This window comes from Amblyomma americanum, chromosome 3 (assembly GCF_052857255.1).
Source record: "Amblyomma americanum isolate KBUSLIRL-KWMA chromosome 3, ASM5285725v1, whole genome shotgun sequence".
Lineage (NCBI taxonomy): Eukaryota > Metazoa > Arthropoda > Arachnida > Ixodida > Ixodidae > Amblyomma > Amblyomma americanum.
In genome coordinates, this window is record NC_135499.1 from 148,647,017 (window position 1) to 148,668,455 (window position 21,439).

Genomic DNA, 21,439 nt, shown 5'->3' on the forward strand with positions numbered 1-21,439 from the left:
ACCGCTGAAGACTTTCCATCGTTCCATCGGCATTCCATCGTTCATCACGGGCCGTCTCCAGTGAAGCAGGTCTCCGGTCTCTCCTTCGGCTGCTGTCACTGCTGCTAGCGGTCGAGACACTGGACGTTAAACGTGCCTGTCTCGCAGCGGCGTTTAGCCAGTCGTTCGGCGCGCTGCTCGTCTGTTTCCTAAGCGATTCGTTTCTTCTTCATCTCGTTCCACTGTCGATTCCAGTCCTCCTCCAGCTTATCAGAATTGTCGCCGTCCATGCTGTCGCCTCAACTGTGGTTTGCGGCGCACGCCAGCTCTCCTTTTCAATCCTGTGACATCTTATCACGCATGCGACGCAGCTGTCGAAGCGAGCGGAGGCGAGCGCAACGGCGAAGAACGCGGTGTCACGTCCTACCAAACGGCGGCCGCGGTGTGACGTCATGCCAGATGGCGCGGCGAGCGCGTGAAGCGCCGTAACCATCCGCGGCGAGGCGCGCGTTGTGACCTCACGTGCCTCGATGGAGTACCGCCACGGCGAAATCGCGAGTTTGCGGCCAATAAAGCTTTCGCTTTAAAACCACAAGGCGCGTGCACTATGTTTGGTCAATATAGGCAACCTCACTGTCACGCAGGAGCAGGGATGGTTTGCTGACGCACAATCTTGGTTTTTTTATCATTTGGTAGGCTTCTGCGATTTCCCTGGTCAATTGGTCGGGGTGTTTATACAATATGTCACTATAGTAGAAGGAAGGAAAATATGATTGACATTCTCGGCAATGATTAACTAAATTAGTGGAGCGGGTAGAATCTAATGAGCTCAGATGTTCTCTGAGTCGTGTGCTAATAGATCGTCCCGTTTGACCAATGTAAATTTGACCACAGGACAGATATTTTATACACTACGCCCTCAGAGCACGGCAAAAGTGTCCCTTAATGCCACAAGAGGCTAAAGATTTATTAAAATTGCGAGCCTTATTTTAAACAATTGAACAAATTTTATTGAGTTTATTTGGTGCCGAAGGAACACCATCAACGTCATACCTATGGGCCACATTTTTAAGACCATGTGACAGGCGGTGTACATAGGGAAGGACTGCGAACTTTTTCCGTTTCGGTTCTTTCTGTGAAGAAGGCGGCAAAGTCGAGGTTTTAAGCTTTTTAACTATTTTATTGCAACCCAAAGTGGTGAGCTCATCTGGATAACCCGCATCCCTAAGCCCATTAGCCTGATCATCAAAGCTTTGTTTCATAGCATGGTGACAGGATATTGACAACGCCGATGACAAAGATGAAGCAACAATTCCGCTTTTTACTACCTTTGAATGATGCGATTTATAGTTCGGCAGTGGTTTTTCGGCCCGTTGTGTGTATTTACAACACATCTGTCCCTTTTCTACAGTCGAACACAAATCTAAAAATCTTTGTTCCCTCAGAGCAAGGCCCGCCGTGGTCGGCGTGCGCTCGGTAGCGTACGCGATCACGGGGTGGGTTCTGGCGGTTTTGAACAGTGTCAGCAGCGATTATATGTGGGAAGACGTGTTTATCTTTCCTGTTAAAACCCCATAACCTCACTTAGGTTGAAAAGCCTAACCTACAAGGAAAACACACCTCTTACGACGTGAATTGTTTGTGACTTCAGGACCAGCTTTCGACTAACCCTGGCTTTATTTATGCAATAAGACTCTTCTCTACGCATACATTGTCATACGAACAGGAGGATAGACACTCGGGCTGATGACGTGCGCAATACATTCGTCCAGCATGAAGTGAGCATGTTCGCATTCTTATAATGCACAATACACCAGAGGAAAAAGCTATAATGTGTATGGTATCGGTTAACTCCTTTGCTCTTATGATGACAACGAAGCACAATATGCCTAAACAAACGAATAACAGCTAAACTAAAAGAATTTCAAAGGCGATTACGACTATCCCAATGCGAAATTTGAGCGCAGCTCTGTCGATCTTTCAGGCAATGTATGCTCCTTGTTTTGCTTTGGCGGGCACTCGGCACGTCTGGCTAAGATACTAGTTTGATAATAGTATGAGTTGATGAGGACGACGATGTGCAACGCGGAACGAGCCAGAATGTATATATTAGTCTGATAGCAGTATTAATTTATTACGATGATGTGCGATGCACAGTGCGAGGTGTGATTGGCTGCGGCGATAGTCTCGTGCTCTCGTGCAGTTGCCAGTTAAGCTTATCTGCTCGCGGCACCGCGGGTTGGCATTGCAATCGCGGTAATGTTTAATTTATTGCTTATTTTTTTAGTAATGGTTTTGATCGATTACACTGGCGGCGGCAATGCGGCTGATCCCAAAGACAGGCGCTTTATAGCTGCATTCTACAACTTTCGGCGTTTCCCCATGGTGCGAATTTCGAATTGTGGCACCAGCCCCGTTCTCTCTTTTGTTTTTCCAGGATGTGCGGGACTCCGAAACTTCTTGGAATCTTTTTAGTACAGGCGTCCTCTAGGTCTCGCTCCCCGTATACCAAACCCGAGACCAATCTACTTCGCCTCGAAGGGTGAACCAGTTGGCACATCGTCCGTTCCAAAGACGCATGAAATGCTAAGCTCGAACGATGCGAAAAAAAAAGCGAACGGAAAAAAAGACAATTCTACCCAGATTCTGGTTTTCTGTTTTGTACCTTCTGATAGTATTTTTCTAATGCAATAGCAATACTAGTCCGATTACGAGAAGAACTGGCGGCGTGTATTTGTGTGTGTACTCGCAGATGATGCAGAAAATACCAGCAGTTGCATGACTTTTTGCCTCTTCCCTTAAGCCGCGGCAGAGGTGTACACCGAGATGTGAGAGGATTGCGGCGCCATTTGCTGTTTTCAACAACCAACTTTCGTATCAAAATTGCGATGCAACCACTCGTCGTACAAAGTTCCGGGTGGTGTCATACGCACGTGTGTGTGTATAGGCGGTGTCACTATTTCGCGCCACAGGAAACGCCGCAGACAGTGGAGCGCACTACCTGCGGCGAACTATTTCGTCCTTTCAGACTTCACTGCGGCCGGTTGTGTGTGTACTGGCGCGATTAACAGTGACCCATGAACGTCAACAACTTTGTCATCGGCACCAATCGAAGTCAAATATGGTTGTCCGCGCAAATACGCAAGTGCCGAAGAAGCACAACACTGTCTGTAATACTGTCACGTTCCCACATGTGAGCAGTCTTAAGTGTTTCTGCCGAATTTTTTACTCGCAGTTTAACCCAGTATTTAATTAGGCCATCTAACCAAAGAAATCTTTTTCAAGAAAGAGGAATTGCGTTGATCTCGATTGCTGCCAGACATTGCGGAAACCACTTGGGATCGCACAGTGCCAGGTCAATGCCTCCTGGAAAGGAAAGGCCCCCGCATCCCTCGTATTACGTCATGCACCTTGCTTGGTTGATACAGTTAATAGTTAACTTTATTGTTACTGTACAGTTAACAATACAATCAATTCGCTTTACAAACACAATGGAGTAGCGTTCAGTAAGAAATATTCCAACAGGTTCGCGTACGAAGTGATATCACTTATTTGTAGGGCGATAAAATTGAAACAAAGGGTATTAGTAACGTGGTAGCATGCTTTTAAATGTCTTACCGGCGCAAATTGTTCTGTATATTTTGATATGCCATTGTTCAACATTTTTTTAGTTATGTACTTTGTAGCTTGGCTCACGGTTATTTTTTTATGGGTGTTTAACGTCCCAAAGTGACTTAACCTATGAGGGACGCCTTAGTTAAGGGCTCCGGAAATTTCAGCCACCTGGTGTCTTTTAACGTGCACTGACATTGCACAGTACACGGACCTCTAGAATTTCGCTTCCGTCAAAATTCGGCCGCCGCGGCCGGGATCGAACCCGCGTTTTTTGTGTCAGTCCCATAACCGCTCAGCCAACTCAGTGTTAGATTTGTGTTCTAAAATAATGCTGTTGTGTGGTCAACCGGGCAAGGTTTTTTCTTTCTTAGAGGCACTGGTCAGACGCCGTTGCTGCGGCGTCTCTTTGTGCAGACGCCGTTCGGCTCCTAGACGGTTGCAGTTTACACAGCGCCAACTCACCAGCGTCCTTGTAGCGCGATCATCTTATCTCTGTGTTATGTATTTAGTTGCATATCTTCATTATTGAAGCGCTGAGTTTAGACAAAGCTATTAGGAGCGAAAAGAGACAACACCTGGAAGTACCGCCTAAGCTCTGTGCTTTCAAGCAACGAAAAGATGCAATACCAACTATCCTGTGTTCTCGCACTGCTGGTATATTGTTGCTCCGGCCGTCTGCCTGCACAGACACCCTATCTACGCAGGGAAGCTTCTTTCGAATGCGACAATATCCCCAGGCATATTGGGTGGAACAGCGCAGCCGTACGGAAGACAGACGGAAAAGGTAAACAAATCAGACGACCGCTGGCTGGGAACTACATATTTTTAGTCAGAAATCCACATATTTATAGCCGATAGTAAAACAAAACCCAAAAACAACTCGCACGTACATGCTAAGAGTAGATTTTAAAAACCACATCATTCGTGTATATCACATCCTTTGCAACAAAAAAAAACACCGAAAAAAAAGCAACAACCTATTATGTATGGTCAAAGAAATCAACTTCTTTGCTGACTAACAGACAGGATGGCTGACTAACACACACTGCTTTTCTTTTCCTAATAGAATAAGCCTCCATTAACTTCCGTGTTGTCGGATTTCTGTGACGAAATTAAATTCTTCTTTTGGCGGCTAATTCCCCACAGCCCTCCTTTAGGCAGGAATAATTTGATTCAGAGAGGGACCTAAGGTGTTCCTTAAGCCCGTCCGGTTTGTCCTGTATAATTTTTTTGTTGCATAATAGCTCTCATACACCCTTGAACACGTGCATTCCACACATCTTGTTCTGTGCGTTACAGGATAGTGAAAAGCTGTTATCACGGCTCTTCCTCATCATTCGGCACAGTTCCCCCTCTCCCTCCAACTTATGTGGCGCTGAAAACACCACGTTCATCACATGATATATGTGATTCTTTTCACCAAATTTTTATACGCGCGCAAAAAAAATCTCTTGTGAAAACAGTTTCTTTTCTTCCCCTCTCTGCCTTGTAGTCATTCCTTGCAGTTTGCTACGAGGCAGAGGTTGAATGTGAACATGCTTGAATTTTCTTTACATTAATCTAGGTTTTCAGATTTGCATAAAGTGGAGCGGAGACTATCAGTTGACGCTGAGAATTTCTGTTCGGCGGGTGGGCCGCATTAAACTACGAACGCATCTGTACTGTCAGTCAACAGTATTTTTACACTGCATGCAAGATGCTACAGTTTGAACATGTCGCGACATTGACGTTTGCAAGCTGCATCTCTAAGTATAACCGCTCAAAGTTTAGGTTAGCAGAACACTGTATGGTAATGACGGGTACTTATGTTCCCAATTATCCATGGAAGCGTCGAGTGCAATGACAGTCATCCGTCACGTGAAAATCGTAAAATAATAATGAGCGCAAAAAACGGGTGTAGCTGAAAAACAAATTTCTATTAGCTCAAAAATAGCGAGGGCAGAACCTTGAATTCTTTCATAATCCACGAGGCTTGTGCACGGCTACTGGGTTTTATTGGCAGCTGTAATGCACATGACAACCAAGGCTTGCTAGACCACGTAACGTGAGAGGAGCCCTCATTGGGTGCCTATCCACAACAGCACCTTGACACGAGCCAAAATAAGTAGTGGTGTCATTCTGTCGAAGGTGTACCAAAGACAAGCTCACACTGAAAAATGTCCTCTATTTTAGCTTATTGCAGTACAAACCACTTGTTTCACACAAAGGCAAGCATCACACTGCGTAGAACCTTCTATATCAATAGAAGGCTGAGGCCCCCCCCCCCCCCCCTTCCGTCAGCACCGAAAGTAGAAAGCTGTATGCAAATAGTGTGGGGAAAGAAGAAAAGGCACGGAGTCGTCGTTAATACGGCTTCCGCGTACCGTAGGAAGACTGGCGTGTGCAGCAAACATCTGCGCCAACGAGCAACTCAGCTGTCATTTTGAAATGAAAGAGAACATGAACAACAGCGACGGGTACCTGCATCTTGAAACATCGGAAAACTCCTTGGCGCAAATAAATTCACATTCACAAAAGAGACGAGGAGACAATGGACAGGCGCCAACAATTCCGTCCCGCATGCTGCGGTGCTGGCTTCTGTTCTCTCGCGTGTTGAAGGTACGGCTGAAATTGCCTTCCTGGATGCTGCCGGTATGTCTGTGGAAATTTTTTTTTAATATATTGGAGCAATATCGTAAGGTCACTTTTATCGTTTTTAATCAACAGCCCTACTTATACAGAGAAAAGGTATATGCATTGGTTCCTGTGTCGCACCTATTTTATGTAAAGCTTTCTTAGCTGCTTTGAACAAGGAACTAAAGAGTTGTTTTTAGGACGACATGTTTTCAAAATTCTTCAATATGTTGACAATTTTATTATTCCTTTATTCACCGAGTTTGCCAATTATTTTGAAGGTAATGTGTCCAGGATTTTAAGTGTTTCTAACCTCAAAGTTTGTGGCCTAGTTTTTACGCATGAGCTCCCAAGTGAAAGAAAACTGCAATTTTTAGACTTAAGCTTAGCGTTCCGGGAGCGCCATTTATGCTGGGGTTACATTCCCCGTACTAGCAAGGAACTGCTGCCCTTCAATACGGCGCGTTCAAAAATTGTGAAGCGCGCCATCGGCTCTTTAAGCAATTTAGTCCTCGCTTTCAAAGCCCTGTCCGCACCAAATGCACGATAGCCTAGCAAATCAGATTGATCGCCTTCTGCATGCTGGCTTCCTCTCGGTTGTGTTGACTGCCGTCGGTGAAACCATCCTAAAAAAAAAAAACGCTGCACATGTCGAAAGTATCCTGAAGGGGGCCCTGCGGTAAAACCTGAAGTTATGCCTTATGTGCACAAAGTGTCCCACAATATGAAGGTGGCTAACAGACACAAGGTACAGCTGGTTTTTTCAGTCCCACACAAGTTGAACAAACTTGTATCGCGAATTTGTTGCACTGAGCGCCCTGAGTGAAGTATAAAACATCAACGTACCTTCATCCTCTGTATGAAAGGAGTGGTGTACGAGATACTCCTGACCTGTTGGATGTCTTATATAGGGCAAACGGGGAGATGCATCGACAAACACCTTGGGGAAGATGACAAAAAAGTAGCAAGTAATAAAGATAAACATGCCAGTTTGGTCAGCCATGTTAACACGTGCAAGTGTGAACCTCGACTGGAAAAGGCGAGGATTCTAGGCAGAAGCAAGATCAAGCAGGGGAGGCTTTTATTGGAAGACTTTCACATGAAGTAAAAGGCAGGCTAGTGCGTGAGTGACACTTCAGTTAATTTGTATGCGGCCGAGTACAAATTTCTGTGCAAAGATGATAGTGCAAGGCGACAAGTCTGGGCTGCGATAAGCCACGTGGAGTGAAAACGTTGGCGTAGCCTGAGGCTAGAAATGTATGTGCTTTTCTGGTGCAATAAACAGTTGGAAGTTGGCGCCTGTCATTTTTCTGCTCCTCTCTTTTTTGTATGTGAATTTATTTGTGTCAAGGTGTTTTTCCAAGTTTCAAGATGCTAAACCAACTATCCCGGCAACACGCGTTACTTGGGCACCTGCAGCAGGTCAAAGTACGAAGTGCAGTTTCTGCTTGTCTCGCTAACCGGCGCGGCCCATCATAGCGTGCTTAGACGCATCTATAATCAGGCCATTTCAACCTGCCTGCTGAATTTTCTTCCTTGGGTGCAATTTTCTCACGCGACTTTCGCGCGAAAGGTATCTTGATGCGACGAGTCATATTCCCGGTCCTACGTGCGGGCTATAACACGAAACTGTCTTTCGCAAGAGCCCTGTCGTCATAGGCCGATATTAGTTAGGCGCCCCATGGTCCAAAAAGAAGCGGGACAAGACGTCGAGTCGGTAGAGTGCCGAGTTACGAGCGCAGCGACATCTAGGTGACATAAATAGGGAATGAGCAGACAGAATTCGGCCTGCAAAGCGAAGTCATCGCTAACGTCTCAAGGTCCATACGAAGCTGTGATTTCCCCGTAGACCAATTTCCCCTGCTCAGCGAAATGCACTGGTTTGCTCCGGAATCATCATGCATCGCTTTTTATAACCAACTGTGCTAACTCTCCTTGGTTTTGTTGTCTCTTTACAAATCATTCTTATCGCATGGCAGATTGAAGGGCGTACGAGTGACCCTTGCTTCTTACCTTAGTCTTTAGTTGCGGCGATTCTGGACAGCCCTACTGTCGCGCTTCTCGAGATAGACAGGTAAACGCCGTGCCATGAAAGTGTGAGAGGCTGCAGCGGTAAACAAATTATGCACGGTTCTGTCTTTCAATGACAGACACACTCCAGATACCTCCGTGAATTATGGCAGCCTCATGCCATCTGCTTGCAGTAGGTACGCTGCTGACAGCGAGTAAAGGCAGCGCTGGAGTCGCAACAGTGATGTCGCCGACAGATAGGATATGCATGTGCTCGCAGAAAAAGCTCTGCTTGCTGGTGTTAAGCCGCAGTAGAAACAAAGATTGCTCGTCAGCAGATCGATTCCTTAGAAGAAGGATATAGCTACTCGCACACCTCTTGCTTTTGTCCGGGGCGGAGAAATGAAATAGGTGTACCGCGCGAACCTCTTTTTCACATAATTGTGCCTGTTGCAAGACCATCTAATCACGTGGCTTCAAATGTCACAGTATGAAGGGCGCCCACAGCCTAAACTTTGCAAATCCTTTGACTCATGTACACCTGGATAATATTATCTATGGCTGCGGATTGAACGCAGATTTGTCGGCAACGATATTTGACAACGAAGTTGACATTAATGGCGACCACCGCAGATAGTTTTTTTTTGGACCTTATAGCTTCAAAAGAAACAAATTTTTCTAAATTACGTTCTTTTTCCTAGAGGCGACAGAACCTGTGCGCTGATACTTTGTTACCGCAAACAATAAAATGCAAGTCGGAGGATTTGCTATTCGGTCGATACCCCAACTCTGGCTTACGAAATGCCATTCCCTGCGTTTAGTACTGTGAATGTTTAGAAAAAAAAATTGGCCGGCTGACAAATAGCAAAATTAATGAAATTCTCTTTGCTAGAACACCGAAAAAGAAACTAGAATGAGAGGAAGAATGGAGCCGGACATGAACACTGACAAATAGCGTTGCTAGTGAGTGCGTGTATGACCACAAAACGGCAGTGTTCTATCGTCCTCTAAATATCGATGCTCGACAAAGAGATTTAAAAACGGACTTTAAGCCGAGCCAGATGAAGAGAGCAGTTTGCTCGGCGAAGTCTGGAATGGTGAGATTTCTGAGTATAGCAATATTTCACGGCTTTGAGTTCATCAGTGTCAAGTCGATCCGGCGTTCTTGTTCCCCGTGATAAGAACAATTTCTCTGAAGAAAGCGATTCACTTGTGCTGCTTTAAGGAGCTCAAGATACGAATTAAAAATGAAAGAAAAAACGATTTTGCTCATTTATTACCATTTTGCCGTCATCTGAAAAACAAAACAAAAAGACATCGTCAGTTTTCAGTAGACGGAAACAGCCTTCCTGACTGATTTCCATTTGTTTTTATCGCTTAGGATTTCGAGCTGTCGTAATATCCAATTCTCTCAGTACTTCTTACACTCGAAGAAACAAAACAAGGACAAAAAGAGGAAAAAGAAAGAAAGCAGAAGAGACATGAAGAAACAAGAAAAGTAAGGCAGAATGAAGGGAAAATATAAGTAAGAAAACGAAGAACGACAAAAAGATGGAAACGAAGACAGAAATAAAAAAAAATATGAGAGAAGGAACGAAATGCAAGAAAGGAAGAAACAAAAGGAGAAACAAGCGAAGAAAAATGGAAAGAAATGGTGAACAAAAACGGGAAGGAAAGAAAGAAATACAGAAGGAAAGAAGGAAGAAAGGAATAAGGACTTGCTCAAGATAGGACGCTTTCGAATTGTGGTGGTTCGACAAGAACTGCACTCCATGCCGGCCCCACTAGCAGCAATAAAATTACTTTTACATGTCTCTAGATCAAGAGAAAGCAAGACGATGTTGGGCTGGTCGGTTCATAGTGACTGCTAAAAAAGCTGCGCGAAGACGATGGGACAAGAAGAGACACAAAGACGCACACACAAAGATTGTGTGCGCCTTCGTGCATCTGCTTGTCCCCTCATCTTCGCGCAGTTTTTTGGCACTCAAACGAAAGCGTTTTCCAATAATATAAATTGTGAACTCAATGATGATGATGATTATGAATTTTTATGGCGCAAAGGAATCTATGACGAAAGAGTGCCATGACACACGGTATTTTCGACTTCTCAGGGTGGGGTCCAAGACGCATTTCCCAAGCACTTCACCCTAAGTAAGCCAAGCACCAGACCAGGGGAAAGCTTGTACTAATTGTATCACCGGTGGTTACCCGGCGGCACTAGGGATCGAACCCCGCCCCTCCCGCATGCGAGGTGGATGCTCAACCAGTTGGCCATCGCTGCAGTGCAATTGTGGACTCTAGTATGTTTCTCTAAAGTAAAATTACAAGTGACTGCCGAAACATTTGCGTCGATGAGGGCGGCAGCTGTGCTGCAGCGTGATTGTCGCATAACAATGATGTGTTATATTTTCCAAACGATTGACGTATATCACTCGCGTAGACGTTTAAGGAAGCACTGATGTTTTTAAAGCACAGATGAAATAAAGGGCGAGCTGAGCATTTTTTTCAGATTGAAGGCTTTACAACTGCGACCATCTATTCAGTAGTATTTTATTACTGGAAAATAAAGGCTTAGTCATGCTCCGGATGTCATGGTAAAAACCACTTCGTCGTTGTAACTCACGGCAAGCACCAGCGCGGAGGCTCCAAAACGCTTTTTAGGGAGTTACTAGTCTCTTCCCTTGAAATAGCCCCACTATGCCGTGCTCCGGAAGAACATAACGTATGCAGTGTCATTTCGAAACTGATATACTATAAAACGCCAAATAAAAGTTCATTGTAATGCCGGACGCACCTCCAGCAACGTTTATGCATTCAGTTAGGTTGGCGTTGTAGTCCAATTCGCACAAGCTGCTCCTGTAGTTCAATATTCTGCCCCGTACACTGCACCTTCTAGCATATACTATCGTTCAAGCTATACAGCCTAGCCTGCTTTACATGGAATGAAATTTTGAAACGGCATAATATAAGCGAACAGCGCACCGCTGCAGACGACGGGGCAGACGATGTCCCCGACTGCCTTCGTCGTCAGGGAGCGCCCTGTATTTATCCAAACGAGGTGTTTTTCTTTGAACTATTGTCCCTGGCGGCTAATAAGATATTACAGTTCTAAAGCAGCTGATCGTCTGTGTTTACATTCCATGAAATTTTCGGGCTATAATTTTAAGCATAATGATCACAAAAACTATGTCGCAGTAATTAGCATCGCGCACTGAGTACTCAAACCACTTTATTTTTAGGCCATACAATCTTTGCGTTTCTCCTGACTGCGTCCAATTGCGCACATGTACCGTGTGAACAAAAGTCTAAAAGCATTTTAAAATTTTTGTGGTCTGATTTTTTTATAGAAAAGGCAAGCAAATTTGACTGCTTCTTTTTACTAAGCGTCCTGCTACCGTCTTTTCTTTCATCTTATGTTCTCCGTGGTTTCGAAAATGCAGGCTGGGAGAGATGTGTTCTAGCCATGCTTGCAAGGTGGCATATTCACAACTCCTGTATGTAAAAAGTCAAGTCAATTACCCTGATTATTTATCAGGCGCATGAGAATGGAAATAAAAATGGCCAGTGAAAAATAAATATATAACTAACTTTCCTGCAGATTTAATCCGCACACAAGTACCTTGACGAGCAAAGCTGATAACTAATACTGCGTCGACGTCCCTTTGAAAAGTGTCATGTTTAAAAAAAAATTGAAACAGTTGCCGATAAGTAGAAACATTGTTAAACAAGGAAGCTGCACCACGAGCGGAAAGATTATTTTTCATAAGCTCGCAGAGTTCAAGCGATGCCGCATAATAAACTACTCAGTGCATCCTAACATCGTATACAGGCGAACTACAATTATTAGGTGCTCAACGGAAGCGTATAGATGGCGCCTAAATGAAAAAAAAGAGGCGTGATCAGTGCGCGAGAAGAGGGAAGGAGCTGTTGAGCACATCATTAATAACGTCATAGCGTTAAGGGTCCCTTTCTGCGGAGAAGCCGGCATAGTTGTTTCCGTCGCCGGTCTATGCGGAAAAGCAGGATTGGTAGAAGAGGCCCTTGAAATTAAGCGATAAGGTCATTATAAAACTGATGATTAGAAGGTCGCAATATCACTCAAACTTCCTTATGACATAAAATGTAATATAACAAAAATAAATTTCATTAACAAAAAAAAGCTGGGTAATTTTTTGGGAATCAAACCCCAGGGCTTCTGTTACGAATCACACACACTCACACTAGACCACGCAGGCATCTTTTTCTTCAACTTGATATTGATTACAATGATGCGATGTTTTATGTACTATTGCGATTAAAATATTCCGGGACGCGTGTCCCCAGAAAAAGAATATTCTAGCCATGCCTCGCAGCCCAGTCGTGTGTTATTGTTACCAGCGGACAGAGCAGGCACGTCCGCTCATGCCTTGACACACATTAGGCCACCAGATTACATAACCGCGCAGCAATACATTTTTTCCCGCACACTCGCATCCCGTAAAAATTTAACCGCGATAGTACATCAGCTATCAGCAGATATTAAGAAAACTTAAAAAAAACATTAAGAAGACAGTGTCAAATCCACACACCAAAGCAACGAAGCACAAAAAAAAAACCCATTCAGTGCACATACCTCTGAACTGACTCTTACACATCTAAGCAACAAAACTAGAAAAGATACAATGAACAGCACAGCACTAAGAGTGACTGCCACTTCGGTTTAAACTTGGTCTGGGCATACAATTCTTTCAGGTGTGTAATTATTCTATCCAAAAATACAGATACTTGAGCACATTATTCATAAACAATTATCTACCTTTCTTGAAGAACATAACGTAATATCGAAAGCTCAACATGGTTTCAGGAAAGGATATTCGACATGTACACAGCTAATACAAACAATTCATGATTTTGCAGAAGCCATAAACGAAGGAAAACAAACTGACGTAATATTTTTAGATTTCCGCAAGGCCTTTGATACAGTTTCTCATAACAAGCTAATATATAAATTGAGTTCTGTAATAAAAACGATAAACTAATAACCTGGATAAAGGCTTACCTGACAAACAGGCGCCAGTTTGTTACACTAAATGGTGCCCTCTCACATTGCATTCCAGTTGAATCGGGAGTTCCTCAAGGATCTGTGCTTGGACCGCTTTTGTTTATTATTTATATTAAAGATATCGTCCAAGATCTCTCTGTTAATGTTAAGTTATATGCCGATGATTGTGTCCTCTATGAACGAATTAACTCAAGTGAAGATCAAATCAGGCTAAATAATGACTTTCGGAAGGTAATGCGCTGGTGTGATAGGTGGCAAATGGTGATAAATTTTGATAAAACAGTATATATGAGAATAACGCTTAAAAGGAATCCTCTTCTCTACCAGTATGGTACTTCCGATAGTGCACTCTTAGAGGTAACATACTACAAATATCTCGGCCTATGGATTTCCAATAATCTTTCCTGGAACAAACATATTGATACCATCTCGGCAAATGCTCTGCGCAAAATATTCTTCTTGAGGCGTGCACTACGGTTCGCTACTCCTGAAACACGTTTCCTTGCGTATAACACTATTGTGCGGCCAATCTTAGAATATGCCGTAATGATCTGGGACCAAGATTAACATTAACAAATTAGAAAGGATTCAAAAGAAAGCAGTAAGATTTATTTATAATTCCTATGGTCGCACTTCTATCACTAATCTTATTAAAAAGAGTGGCTTACCATCCGTCACTGATAGAAACCGTATCTGTCGTTTGAAATTCTTTTTCCAGTTAATTCATGGGCAATACAACATTGACATCTCGAAAATTGTTAGTTACTCTAGTGGTTATGCAACACGCCTGAGACATTCTCTTTCCGAAAAAACCTTTATCCACAAGAACGAACTGCTACAAATATTCCTATTTTCCTAGAACTATTACCGAATGGAACAACTTTGCTGATCATATAGTCGAAGAGAATAATTTGTCCCATTTTGAGGCGCTGCTGCAACAAGTGACAAAATTTTGAATTTTCGGTTGATGAGTCATTTGTTGAGATTTACTTAATTATATGCTTGGCTCTATGACTGCAGTATATATATTCTGAGGTTGTGAAACGATACAGTACAGTGTGATGTACTAATTTCGTTGCTGTGACGCCTTGTCTGCTGTATTTCCTTTTTTTTGTCCTTTGGTGTTACACAAATTATGTACCCACCTGCGATGGTCTTGTTGTTCAAGACCGCAGTATTTATAAAGAAATAATAAAAAAAAAAGACTCACAATGTCGGTCTATCATCCGTGTTTTCGAGCGGTTGTGTAATCCAATTAAAAATAACGAACCTAAGAGTTCATCAACAAATGACAGTGCAGTGAGATATCGCACGGAATGGGGCGTCAAATAAAGTATTTTTTTCAGTGCCCGTTGCATAATGTCCTAGAAGAGTAGAGTATTGCATCTTTACAACTAAAGAAACAGTGTTGAATCGTTTCGGGAGCATCACAGAGGCAACAGTTGATCGTAGACACGAAAATGCTTTTTTGCTCTAGGTGTTTTAACCAGTGACGTCTCAGTGTATACAATAAAGAAAATGTTTTTGTGCACGGCGAGAGGGGCATTTTACGTATTCTATTCAGTACGTCCTGTCCCTGCAACCCAAAATACACAGAGTGATACAGTGGAAGGGGGAAAAGCACAAAAATTAAGTCCTTGTACAACCATTTCCTCGACACCGAAAAAAGGAACAAGGTAAAAACGAACAAGAGGGAACGAACAGCCAAATACCACTCATGCATGAATCCCCACAAAGACGGACGATCAGGAACATTAGAAGACACAATGATACTCGGTAAAGCATGAAATAAATTTACTTGCAAGAATGCACTCACTATTGGGTCTGTAGTGTCCCAGAAAAACATGAAATGTGAAACTATCTGTCGGACATGCATGTGGACTAAATTAAGGCCGTCAGCGTTTACAGGCCGGAAGAGGTTATCACGCCCCACTGATTCAAAAGATGAATCCCACACGGATGTTTGCGAAAACTCTATCTTGTGCAACGAATAAATTGCAGTAGAGAGTAAATTTTAGTGGCAAGAAACAGACTGCATGCGGTCGCCTTGCCAAAAATCTAGATACCATTGGGCACAACAGTCTGAGCATTGCGCTGAAGAGTTGGAACGCGGCCTTTCTAGTAATGTTCACTTTGCTTATAGGCAGTCAAATGAACGCCAAGGTATGTGGTGGCGCACGTGTCCATTGCATACCGCCATATTCGGTAGATGTCGTTGCCCATATGCGAAACCAAAGAAAGCAATTCTTAGGATGATTAGTCCGAACTCCTGACACTGAACCGATGTATTCCATTAAACGAATAACCTCATTGATGCTTGGATTATCAGCGAAGTAAAATACGAGGTCATCCGGTTAGGCTGATATCTGCAGTTCGTAATCCAGAATACGAAAAGCACTGACGGCTGCACTACCGTATACACGGTAGGGCACACGTGCTGGCAACTGAAAAGAATCTGTACCGTCGCCTTCACCTCGAATCATTATTCATTCAAACGACTAATCGCACCCTCAATCGCAACACTGGAAATATAACTCCTACATACGCACGCTCCTTGCGCCCTCTTTTCAATCGTATTTAATCCCGATGCACTTCCTAATCCTTCTCATTGTGAACAAGGCTCCCGTACGAGAGCCGAAACGTCATTTTGTTGTTTTTTGTTTTTACTTTTGGTCGGCGTCCTCCTTTTAAGTTTTATTATGATTGTCCCCGAACAGACGAGTTTTCGTCCAACTCTCGACTTCGTCCTCCTTTTAAGTTTTATTACTATTTATAACACTTAGACACAGTGGCTCCAAGTGTAATGCGAACAGTAGCGGGGACAGTGGGCAACCCTGTTTCACAGAGGACTGCTTCAGACTGGTTGTGAGACACAGCCATTAATAATCAAGTGCGTGGAAAAGTTCTTGTAGCAAAGGCGTAACGCAGTAGAAAAAATCGAACCAAGATTGGTGTGATTTAGAAGAGGAAAAAGAAGTTAATGGGCACGAGATCGAACGCCTTTGCCAGGTCAATTTGCAGCAGCGCTAATTGTTAATGAGCGTGACTGCAATACTGCAACACCGGGCGCGCTACATGTAGATTAGACTGTATTGACCTACCCTTCAAGCCGAATGTTTGATGAGGTCCAATCGAAGCAGACATTGCAAGCTGTAGGCGCTTTGAGATCACATTAGTGATAATCTTATAAACAACATTATAAAGCGCGATAGGCCTGTAGTGATCTACAAATCGTAGTTTTTTCTTATCGTCAGTTTTTGGCACTAAGACAATATGACTTTTTGTAAATGGCTGTGGCAAAAATCCAACAACAATATTGGTCTCAAAAATTTTGAGTAGGACAGGGGATAACACAGATTTAAATCTCTTGTAAAATTCCTCTGAGAGACTATCAGGTCCCACGGTTTTCGAATGTGGTAATCAATCCAGACGTGAATGCGAGGCTCCTCTAATACATGTGAAAGCGGATGACAATCTGTAATCAATTAAACCGGCCTTGTCAGTAATAGCCGATAAAATACCAGGACTCTTATCAGCGTGCTCTCTAGGACCTGTGCGGTCGCGTGGGTCGCGCACGTAGTTAAAGTTACCCATGAGTACCTCATACTGGTCACAACCTAGAAGAGTTGCCATACCCTGAAAGAAAACTGTTCTCTGCACCCAATTGTTTGAAGTATACACGTTGATGAACCTCCACGATTCGCCATGCAGCCGAAAGTCATAACATGCGAGGCACCCTTCTTTTTCAACCTGGTACATGAAGTCAGCAACAGAGAGACTCTTTTTGAAGACCGGAAAGCAGCCCCACCGAAGAGTCTACCGAGTGCGGCACAGACATTGCACTATGTTACAGTACTCTGAAACACATTCCGAAGAAAGCACATCAACTTGCTCAATCACTGCATTGTGCTGTCATGAAAACCTGAGCCAAATAATACACCTCTACTAGCAGCAGAGGACCCACAATCACGCTCGAAAGTTGGCGAGCCCATCCCGGCGACTTTTTCATGCTTGCACCCTCCTCCGTCGCTCGCATTTACGTATACATGTTGGGAGGTGGCCATTGGTTAGATTCTTTCAGACGTCAGGCAGCTACCAAGGCCGCGGCCAATAAGCCGCGTAGCTCCGGCGGGTCAGGAAGCTCTCCCCCGGAGGAGCGGCCGGCGGAAGAACGCCGACCTTCCAGAGTGCAAAAAGTGACTAGAGGAGAGGGAAAAGCGCGAAGACGCAGAAATTCGAGTTTTTACTACAGATAACTCCATTAGAAAAGTTCTTACTGGACAGTATTCGTGAAGAGACGTGCATTAACATCCCAGCCATACTGGATCTTTATTAGAGCCCTTTTCAGAGCCTCTTTAAGGGCCCCAGGGCCTCTTCTGTATGCACGTGGACCACATGGGTACGTTCGCAATATATGTATGCTGTGCGCTCTTTCACATTGTATGAAAACAGTTTACGTTTCTGCGTGGGCACAAGGAGGCGCTGACGAGGATCGTTAATGTTATCGCGCCGTACACTTAAAGGCGGACCTTGAGTCTCCTCTTAATGTTTTATTGAAGTCAGTGCCTCACGGCAGCCTCAATATTCAGAAGAGAAGGAGGCTGGCATCTCAAGGATCGCCTTGCCTTTCATAAAAATGTTTTTAGCCGAAACAGAAGCGAGTGCTTAAAAGCAGTTTCTTTCTCTAAGATGTGTGGGCTTCGAAATCAATGTAAACTACGCTTCCACTCTAATTCATTACTTGATTTCAGCTCTGCTCTGAGATGTTTTTGCAGTGCTTGAAAATACTGCATTGTTCTAACCACATCTTCATTGCCCCCGAAAGAACCTCAATATCCGTTTATTTGACCTCTTTAGCTCAACTGATGGACAATAAGCCTCCGCTTTTTTAGTTTAACATGGACTTTTATTTGTCTTGTACTCAGTGTCCTACTATAGCCGCCGCGCACGTCACGATTCCGTACTGGCTCACTCTAACAAGTCACCCCGATGCCTTCGCGCTTCGTTGGTTCCCTGCTTGGAGCCAGTCACGTACTACCGCGTTTCACCCTTGACTTCCTTCCTCCATCGCACTGAGCCCCAATTTTGCACTTTTCATTTCTAGGTTTTAAAATGAGCCCACATTTTACTGATCTAAATCCGGAAAAAACGCGCTAAGGGCGAGACGATAGTATTCTCCAGCTTCTCTCCCCCTGAGAATCGGAAAGAGTGGTTTCTAATGTCTTGCGATTTTTGACCGGACTAAATGTCTGGTTTTATTTTTTTTTATTCCTCGCAGGATGATTGCTGTCAGATTGACATTTCAGGGGAGACAGCAATTCTCCGAAAACCAAGCGGTACTGACACGAAATACTTTAACTGTATTTCTTTAGGGTGCTCTAAGTGCAGGTTTTGGAAAAATATAATAGCCCGGCATCGAAAGACAAACGCACAGCAGTTTTCTTGTTGTACGACGCAGGGCAATTTCAACTGAGGACTTTATGAGGTCGCTTCTGTAACAAAATAATTTTAGAAACTGCTAGTTCGGACAAAAAGAGTGTTGAAGTTCGGAAAGAAGAGGAATAGAAGTAGTGGGGTGAAAAAACCGCTCTTTTGAGTGCAGTGTATTAGATTTAAAAAAAGGAGCCGTTTGAATCTCCTCACTAAGCGACCAAAATGTGCCACTGTCACAAAAGTACCTTTAAGGCAATCAACTCGCAGCTGCTGACGGATCGCTACGTTTTTGAGAAAAAGGGTACTCACAATTCGCAAGTCGTCTTGAGTAAAAGCACAGCAGCACCTTTAAAAATGGTGCGATTATGCATTCGCTCTCCTGGATTAAAATACGTGTCAAAAGAGGATTGCATGTCACCATGAAGTAAACATTTTACGCCAGGCTTTTACTGAAAAGATTGCGTGGGCGCAGAAATATGCTCTCAGCAGAAGAGGCAAGAAAGGGCATTCGCATAATGCCAGGATAGTTGATATGAGAAGAAGCAGTGTATTAAATTGAAAAGTTACTTGAAATTGGAAAGAAAAAGAATTGCTGCATAAATTACAAATTTACGCTTTTTTCTCCGCATCGTGCTTTATGGCATTGGTTGCCCTTGGTTATAAACAGACTTTAAGCTTCGCTGCGTCCCTGAATACTGTGCATCAGGATTGAAAACAAATAAAACTCTACATGTAAATAATGCACTTAATGCTGAATATGTCAGCAATTAGGTGCAATGATACAGACGCATTAAGTCAGAATACATGAGGAGATGCCTAGCGAATTTCGACAAAAACTACGAATTAAAAGGCAATAGAGAAGACAATTTTTATACTAAGTCAAATTTGCTTGTAAAACTTGCTTAAGACAAGCAAAAAGTGTCTAGGTTTTGGTCGCCGGTGCCACCGGGTACCTATCGGTGTCCAATGAGTAAAAGAGTACTCCTGGCTTGATACTTTGCTTTTCTGGTTTGAAGTCGTGGAAAGCCGTTCTTTGACGCTACTTTGTGCAAACAAAAGTAGCCTATGTCATGGCACTGCTTAACCAAAGCAGTCCTTGAGCCATGAAAATTCCTCCCATCATGAAGAAAAATATCTCTTTGCAACTCAAAACTAGTCTGAAATACAGCTTTCGTACCTTATTGATTACTCAAAAGATAATGCTGGTAGAAGAAGTTAAGGCAAGTTGGCTTTTTCGCACATTTTTTCTTATGGCCAGAGGGAATCGAAATGATTTTGTAAGAGCTAAAAACTTTTCTTATCATAAAGAGGCCCTTTTCTCGCGTATGTAATTAAAAGAACAAACACTGCCAAATGTTGCTGCACAAAGGTATTAAAAATTTCAAACCGGCTACTTTGATCTAAGTTTTACGCATTCCGTTAAACTTGTGTGAACCGCCGTTCACGCCTCTTTATTATGCGTAAGTACTTGGCACTGGAGAGGTACAAATGTCAAAACACATTACACATTTCTACGAAGCGCTCTGCTTTGAAGTTCAGAACTATGCTGTTAAAAAAGGAAACGGAATAACCATTTCAATGTTTACACATTCTAATACATTAATCGGTTTTTCTGTTTCGTCTATTGACTTCCTGAAATAACAGATGCTAGACCACAAAAGCAGAACCAGTAATGAGAGAAATGGTAGCCAACCGATGAGGCATTTCAAGTCACCAAGATGTCTTTATTTTAAATCCTCAGATTTTTCCTTTACTATTTTTCAAACTAGAACGTGCTGGCTCTAAACGCCGTAAAATTCACTGCTCCAAAACAAGCTAGCCATATTGATTACTGCTAAGCTAGATAAAAGGTAAGGGAAAATTATTTAACTAAGTATAAGGTTACTGGATCCATATCCACTTCCTCGTATATAGCGCAATCTCACGCACATTCAGACAAGCCTGCACAAAAAAGCGCAGTGACAAAATATTAAACCCTCGTTTCCTTCGATTGATTTCCCAATAACTACAAAACATCACAATTTTTCGAGCTCATGGTCACGAGGTGGTTTCCATTGTTTTAAACGGTGCGTAAAAGTGTGGCGCAATGAGGGTGGAACGGTGGACGATATTTAAGTAAGGAAATGCGAGCTTATGAAACGATCCTCCCCGTCATGTCAAGCGACCAGTGAAAAAGAAAAGTGAAATAGAGCCTAATTTGTAGTTCGGTTGCATAGCTGATTAACTGCCGGGTTGGATTTTTGCATGCGAAGCTAACCCACCTCGGCAGGGATTCTTGAAAGTGGATAATTTCCTTCGAATTTAAAGCCTGGTCGCTCTTTCGGTAATAAAATGCCGCATCAGAAGCCCGGGGCACGTGTGCGGAACAAAGGACGATTTTATATGAATTCTGCATGATCAGTATATAAAACAATCGTTTTCAAGAAGTGGTTTTTTTAGTAAATGGCAAAAGCAATTCGCGTGTAGTTTTTGTATTTTATGTTGCATCAGTAGGCAAAACCGGGAGTCACATGGACGCATTTGAAGCCGAGAAATCCTGATGTGCCCTAAAAGAAAACCGAGGTACGTAATTTGGTCGCTCAATCGGTATACACAGTTGTAGCCTGCTGGGCTGTGCTCAACTTCATTACAAGCATTTCCTTATCCTCCAAGATTCTTCTCTACAGGTGAGTGTTAGTAACATACAACACTTCTCTTCCTTTGATTGATACTTGTAATATTAATGAACTTTATAAAGTGCGTGTAGAA